At 26.7% G+C, this 6,027-nt stretch overlaps 1 protein-coding gene across 1 annotated transcript in view; it reads right to left on the bottom strand.

Moving 5' to 3' along the window:
• LOC117166938 (lysosomal acid glucosylceramidase-like) overlaps window positions 1-6,027 on the bottom strand; it is a 40,770-nt gene that overhangs the window by 20,315 nt on the left and 14,428 nt on the right. The gene's annotated exons all lie outside the window — the stretch shown is intronic.

The following is a 6,027-nucleotide window of genomic DNA, read 5'->3' as shown; positions in this document are numbered from 1 at the left end:
CTAGTCGGGAGTGGTGCTGACTGAAAACAGATGATTTGGAGCGATTCGCGCGCCATCTGTTGGTCATTCTAAGGACTTATTGAACTACCCTCGTATTTCATTTAAATACATAAAAATTAAAAAGTTTCAGATTAAAATTCACAATACTGTACGATTGTTAAGGCTAGGAATATTTTTGTTTACATATGATTTTTTATTTTCTCGTAAAGGATGCGGTTTGTTGAAAAAGAGTAAGAGATGTTTTTTGGAGATTTTCTTGATGTTTCAACTTTGATTAGGTCATTTTTTTGTACTTCTCGTTATTTCCAAGAAAAATGAAAACAATTTGAGACTACTTTTTTTAAGATTCAAAAATTCTGTGTACGGTTATTTGTAGTACCCGGAAAGTAAAACAATTTTTCCTTGCGAAATTTTTTTGATAAAAGGAAAATTATCAGGATTATGACATTTGCAAAATTTCAACAACAAAAAAACTAAAAAGAATATTTCAAGCAAAACAATTCACGATATTAAAAAAACGAGTGACGCCATAGATATGGCAAAAATGAATAGACAAAGCTTATTACCGAAAAAAAGCAACAAATTTCGTCGGCCTTAAGTCATATCATACTCTATTAAAATGTCGTTACATATTAAAATAAGTTTATCGATTTAAAACAATGCGTTCTCAAGTACATATTAACAAAATTTTTAATATCATTGTCAATGTGTTTATCTGATGTGGAAAATTATTCTTGGACATGGCGTAATATGAGATCTGAAAATTAATTTTTTCTCGGAAATACAGCACGCCACACAGTGGGAGGAAATGCACTTTTTTGATTAAAAAATGTCCAGAACCTTCAATTTTGTTCCGATTTTTATTATTTTTCTTTAATAAAGTTAATTAAATTATGAACAACTTGACGCTCTGAACTGTTGTCTCCTCTATTAATTTATTAATAATTTTTTTTCACTCAAAGTATAGAAAATTTGAAATTTTGTACATAACAATTTTTTACGCTTTGATAATTAATTAGGTAAACTTCATATTGTCTTAAGTGAATGTTTAGAGACTCATAGAATACAAATAATTTGTTTATCATTCCATTTATTTGTTGTAAACAAATTTTATGAACAAATGAGCAAATAGTCTTATTATCGGTAAAAATTTTTTATTGCTAAAAATGCTTCATATTAATGTAGAAATTACACTTAATTCCAAGACTAATTGAAAATTTTATAATAACCATTGTTCTAAACAATTCTTGTGGCAAAATATTGAAATTTGAGATTTGTTCAAATTATAATTTCCTTCTATCGACATAATGATACCAGTTATTCCTTAAAATCGTAAATATTTATGAATATTTGATTAAATATAACAATTTAAATTTTGGTGAACAAATTATATGATTAAATTAAAAAATTTGGCCTTTTCGCATAGACATTTTCTTTTTGCACTGGAAATGTTTTAAGCTGTTGGAAGAATTACCGCTATCCACAAAAATATTTGAGAAGTTAACAATAACCATTGTCATAACTTTTATAAATAATTCTCGTGACAAAATGTTCAAATTTAAGGTTTTATCCAATTTTAATTTTCTTTGATCGCTAGAATGGCTACGGATATTCCTAAAAAAATTATCTTTGGTAATATTTAGTAAAATATAAGAGTTTAAATGTTTATAAATAATTTAGGTGAAAAAATTCCAAATGTTGACAGTTTCACTTGAAAAAGTCTAGTTTTCAATCGCAATAGATTGAGAATGAATCATAACACTGCCTGCAAATTTGAAATTTTTTATCTTATTTGTTTGTAAATATTGAAATTGTTACATTTTACCAAATATTATTGAAGATATATTATTTGCAGGATTGTTATTTTATATTATTTGTACACATTGTGGCCATCGAAGAAAATTTAAATTTGATAAAACCTTAAGTTTAAGTATTTTGTTGCAAGAATTGTTAATAACAGTGGTTATTGTTAATTTTTCTAATATTTTTGTGATTAGCAGTCATTCGTCTTATAGCTTTAAATATTTCCAGTGCTAAACAACTTTTTTATGCGAAAGGGACAAAATTTTGAATTTGATTATATAATTTATTCATAAAAATTTTAATTGTTATATTTAATCAAATATTAATAAATATTTGTTATTTTAAGGAATACCTGAAGTCGTTCTAGAGATTGAAGGAAATCATAATTTGAAAAAATCTCAAATTTTAATACTTTGCCCCAAGGATTGTTTATAAAAATGGTTATTATAAACTTTTAAATTGGTTTAGTAACTAAATGTGATTTCTACATTAATACACTTAAAACATGGTCAGTTGAGCAAACTATTTAGTTAGTAAGCTATCGTACTTATTAATAAAAAAAAGAGGAAACCAAAGTTTGGAGCGTCATGCTCTTCAGAATTTAATGAACTTCAACTAAAAAAAAATAATTTAAAATCGGACCAAAATTGAAGGCTCTGAACATTTTTGAACGAAAAAAGTGCATTTCCTCCCACAGTATGCCATGTCCTCAAAATATGTTTATTCAAACTAATTATAATGCAAATTTTGAGTAAATAGTTCAACAGAATTATATTTTGCACCATTCTGTTATATTTCATATACTTTGAATAAATTGAATTATTCCAAAATTATTGACATTCAAGTAATATTCTGAAAGTTACTTTTAAGGTGAAATAATAATAATAATAATAATGCAAAAAAGGACATAGCGTAATGTAATCCTGACTTTTAATTAACGTCACTGTTTTAATTATTGATTGCAACATCCTAGTGAGTAAATTTCAGAAGAAAATGTATTTAGAAACAAACTTGAATACTTAATAAGCCTAATGGTTCAATATTCTAGAATAATTAACATTTAGTTAATATTATAATATTAATAAATATTTTTAACATTTGTTTTTTTTCATTTTAGACAAAATAATATCAGATTCATGCTCAGAATGTAAAAATCTACAAAAAATAATCTGTTTTTCAATTTAGCCTTCATAAAATATTGAACCAATAACCTTAGCTTCACATATAAAATATCTTCAACATAAAATAAAACAATGCTCTCGACATTCTAAAGAAAACCCAGCAATAACATTAACGTGTTTAAGACATAGAAATATATATAAAAACAAAGCATTATTTTAGTTTTCCACCTATAAAATGAGTTCAGGTACAAATAAAACATGTTTTACCTGAGGTTTTATAGGAAAGATAATATCAATTTCCTCCTCAGGGCATAAACATATACAATCAGACATTTTTTGAAATTGCACGATTTTAAACTTTTCAGTTCAGAACTGTTTTTTTTTTCAAGTTGAATTTGAAATCTTATATTTTTTTGAAACCTTTTCAAATAAAAAAGAATTGCATTTTCAATGTCAATCTTTCCAAAAATACAACTCTATTATAGCAAATCTCTATATTATATTTATTTTTATGCCTTGGATTACATTACATTTGTTTTTCTTTTATTCGTAAAAGCAACAATAAAAAAAATTCTTAGACGAACGACACAAGCTACGAAAAAAGATTAATAGACAAAAGTTGTGCAGTCAAAGAAGATGGACAAATTTTGTAACAATTATTTTTAGTTAACACTGGTAGACTTTCTTCTATTCGTAAGAAATAAGTAAAAAAATGAACAAAAAAATTTTGGAAAAACGACACGGGAAACAACAAAATATGAAAGAAAAAACTTGCAAGTTTGAGCGCGCCTCGACTGTTGGTTCTCGCGCTCGATAATGTATTTTACCTTGTTCTAGGCGCTCGGTATTTGTATTTACCCCACATTTGTGCATAGAATTTTTAAAATTAAAGGTCAAAGCATCGAAAACTATATTTTGGTGATTGTGAATTCTTTTTTGTTAAAGCTCCTAGGGCCTTAACGAACACATTCTCGTCACGTGTCTCGCACTTCGCACTCGATTTTGTCAGAAATGTGAACTTTTTTAGATTGTATTTAACACTTTTATATCACATGTGTATTTTATTCACATTTTTTGTTTCATCTCCCTGGTTGTTTTTCCAAAAATCAAAATTTTTTATATTTTTAAACTTATTTGTTACGATTAAAACAAAAACTGCGCGTTTCATAAGAAATTAATAAGAAATTTGTAGCTCTTTTTTAGGTGAACAACTTTTGTCATTCATTCTTTTAATTTTAAAGTTGTTTTTTACAAATAAAACAAAAACTACGTGTTCTATAAAAAAGTGATTCATAAGAAATTTGCTGATCTTCTTTGGGTGTATACTTTTTGTAAATTCATATTTTTTCGTATCTTGCATAGTTTGACGGCAAAATTGAATTTTTTATTATTTTTTGTGTGATGAAAATTAGGATTTTTTATTTTTCACAAAAAATCAAAAAGTTGTTGTGATTAAAACAACATTTTTGTTCTCTTAACATTTTTATATCGTGTGTTGTTTGATTTAAAATGTTAATTATCTTTTATTTTGTATTTTGAAAATGCTATAATTCTGTTAATTTTCTTTTTAACAAACAAAGTCGTGAGCATAAATTGTTCGATTTTTCGAGTACTACAAATAGCCGCACATACCATTTTTGTAATCTTAAAAAAAATGGTCACGGTTTCTGCCAAATTTATATTATTTATAATAATATTCTCTTAGGATAATGTTAGCAAGTGTCAGTGCTTTTTCAGATTTTCCATTTTTTGTCCACTTTTCAATTAGACTGAGGTAATGATGATCGCAATTTAGTCAATATAATTGTTTGAACAAATTATTATAATATTCATATTTATCTAATCACAAAGTAAATCCAGATAGTTGCGGATTTTTCTGAAATTTCCCAACTTTTTGTCAACTTTCCACTCAGAGCGAGGTAATAATAATTAAAATTTAATAAAAATAGTTGTTTCAACAAATTATTGTTGTTTATAGTTATCTTCTCCCATGGTAATGCTAGGTAGTTACAGTTTTTTCTGAAATTGATAACTTTTGTCCACTATTTACTTAGTAAGATCATAATTATAGTGCAAGTTAACAAACATAATTATTTACACAATTAATTCTTGTTCATAACTAAGTAATGATAGAAGGTTTTGGGTTTTCCTACTATTTTCAACTTTTTATCCACATTTCATTCAGAGCGCGGTAATAATGAATGAAGTTTAATAAAACGTTATTGTTTAAACAAATTCTTATCATTTATAACTATCTTCTCTCATAGTAATGCTAGATAGTTGTGGTATCTCTTAAATTTCTAACTTCTTTTCAACTTTTCACTTAGAGCGAGGTAAAAATAATCTAAACTCAACAAAAATAGTTGTTTAAACAAAATATTATTGTTTATAACAATCTTATTTTAGAGTTATGCTGGATATTTGCATTATTTCCAAAAATTTTCACTTTTTATCAATTTTTCACTTAGAGCGAGGTAATAATAATTAAAATTTAACCAAAATAGTTGTTTAAACAAATAAATATTATTTATAACTATCTTCTCCTATAGTAATGCTAGATAGTTGCGATTTTTTCCTAACATTTTTTACTTTTTCCTACTTTTTACCTACTGTTTACTCAGTGAGATAATAATTAAGGCAAGTTAACAAATATAATCGTTCAAACTCTTTATTATTATTTGTAACTTCGTGCAATGCTAGAAAATTGTGGGGTTTTCCGAAATTATCAGGTTTCTAGTACTTTTAGGTTATCCTCAAAGCAATGGGATATACAGGGATATCTCATTTGATCCCATTTATCTCCTAGGTTGTCCCAAGGATATCACAGGGATAACCCATCGGATATTCTGCAAGGTGGAAATTAGGATATCCCTAGGATATTCCTGGGATATTTTCGGGATATTCAAATGTCCTAAGTAGGATATAAATTGATTTTCTACGCTTGGGACATTTGAATGCCCCGGAAGCGTCCCAGGGATATCTTAAGGGCATGTGACACAGTTAAATACCTATATTACCGACCACAGTTTTTCAGTTCACTGAATGTTTTTTTGAACCTGAGAACTTTTTTTGTGAATAAAATATCGAGCTGAAACTTTGGAAA

Source organism: Belonocnema kinseyi, chromosome 1, assembly GCF_010883055.1.
Source record: "Belonocnema kinseyi isolate 2016_QV_RU_SX_M_011 chromosome 1, B_treatae_v1, whole genome shotgun sequence".
Classification (NCBI taxonomy): domain Eukaryota; kingdom Metazoa; phylum Arthropoda; class Insecta; order Hymenoptera; family Cynipidae; genus Belonocnema; species Belonocnema kinseyi.
The sequence above is the reverse complement of the archived record's forward strand: the minus strand, read 5'-3'. Positions and strand labels throughout refer to the sequence as shown.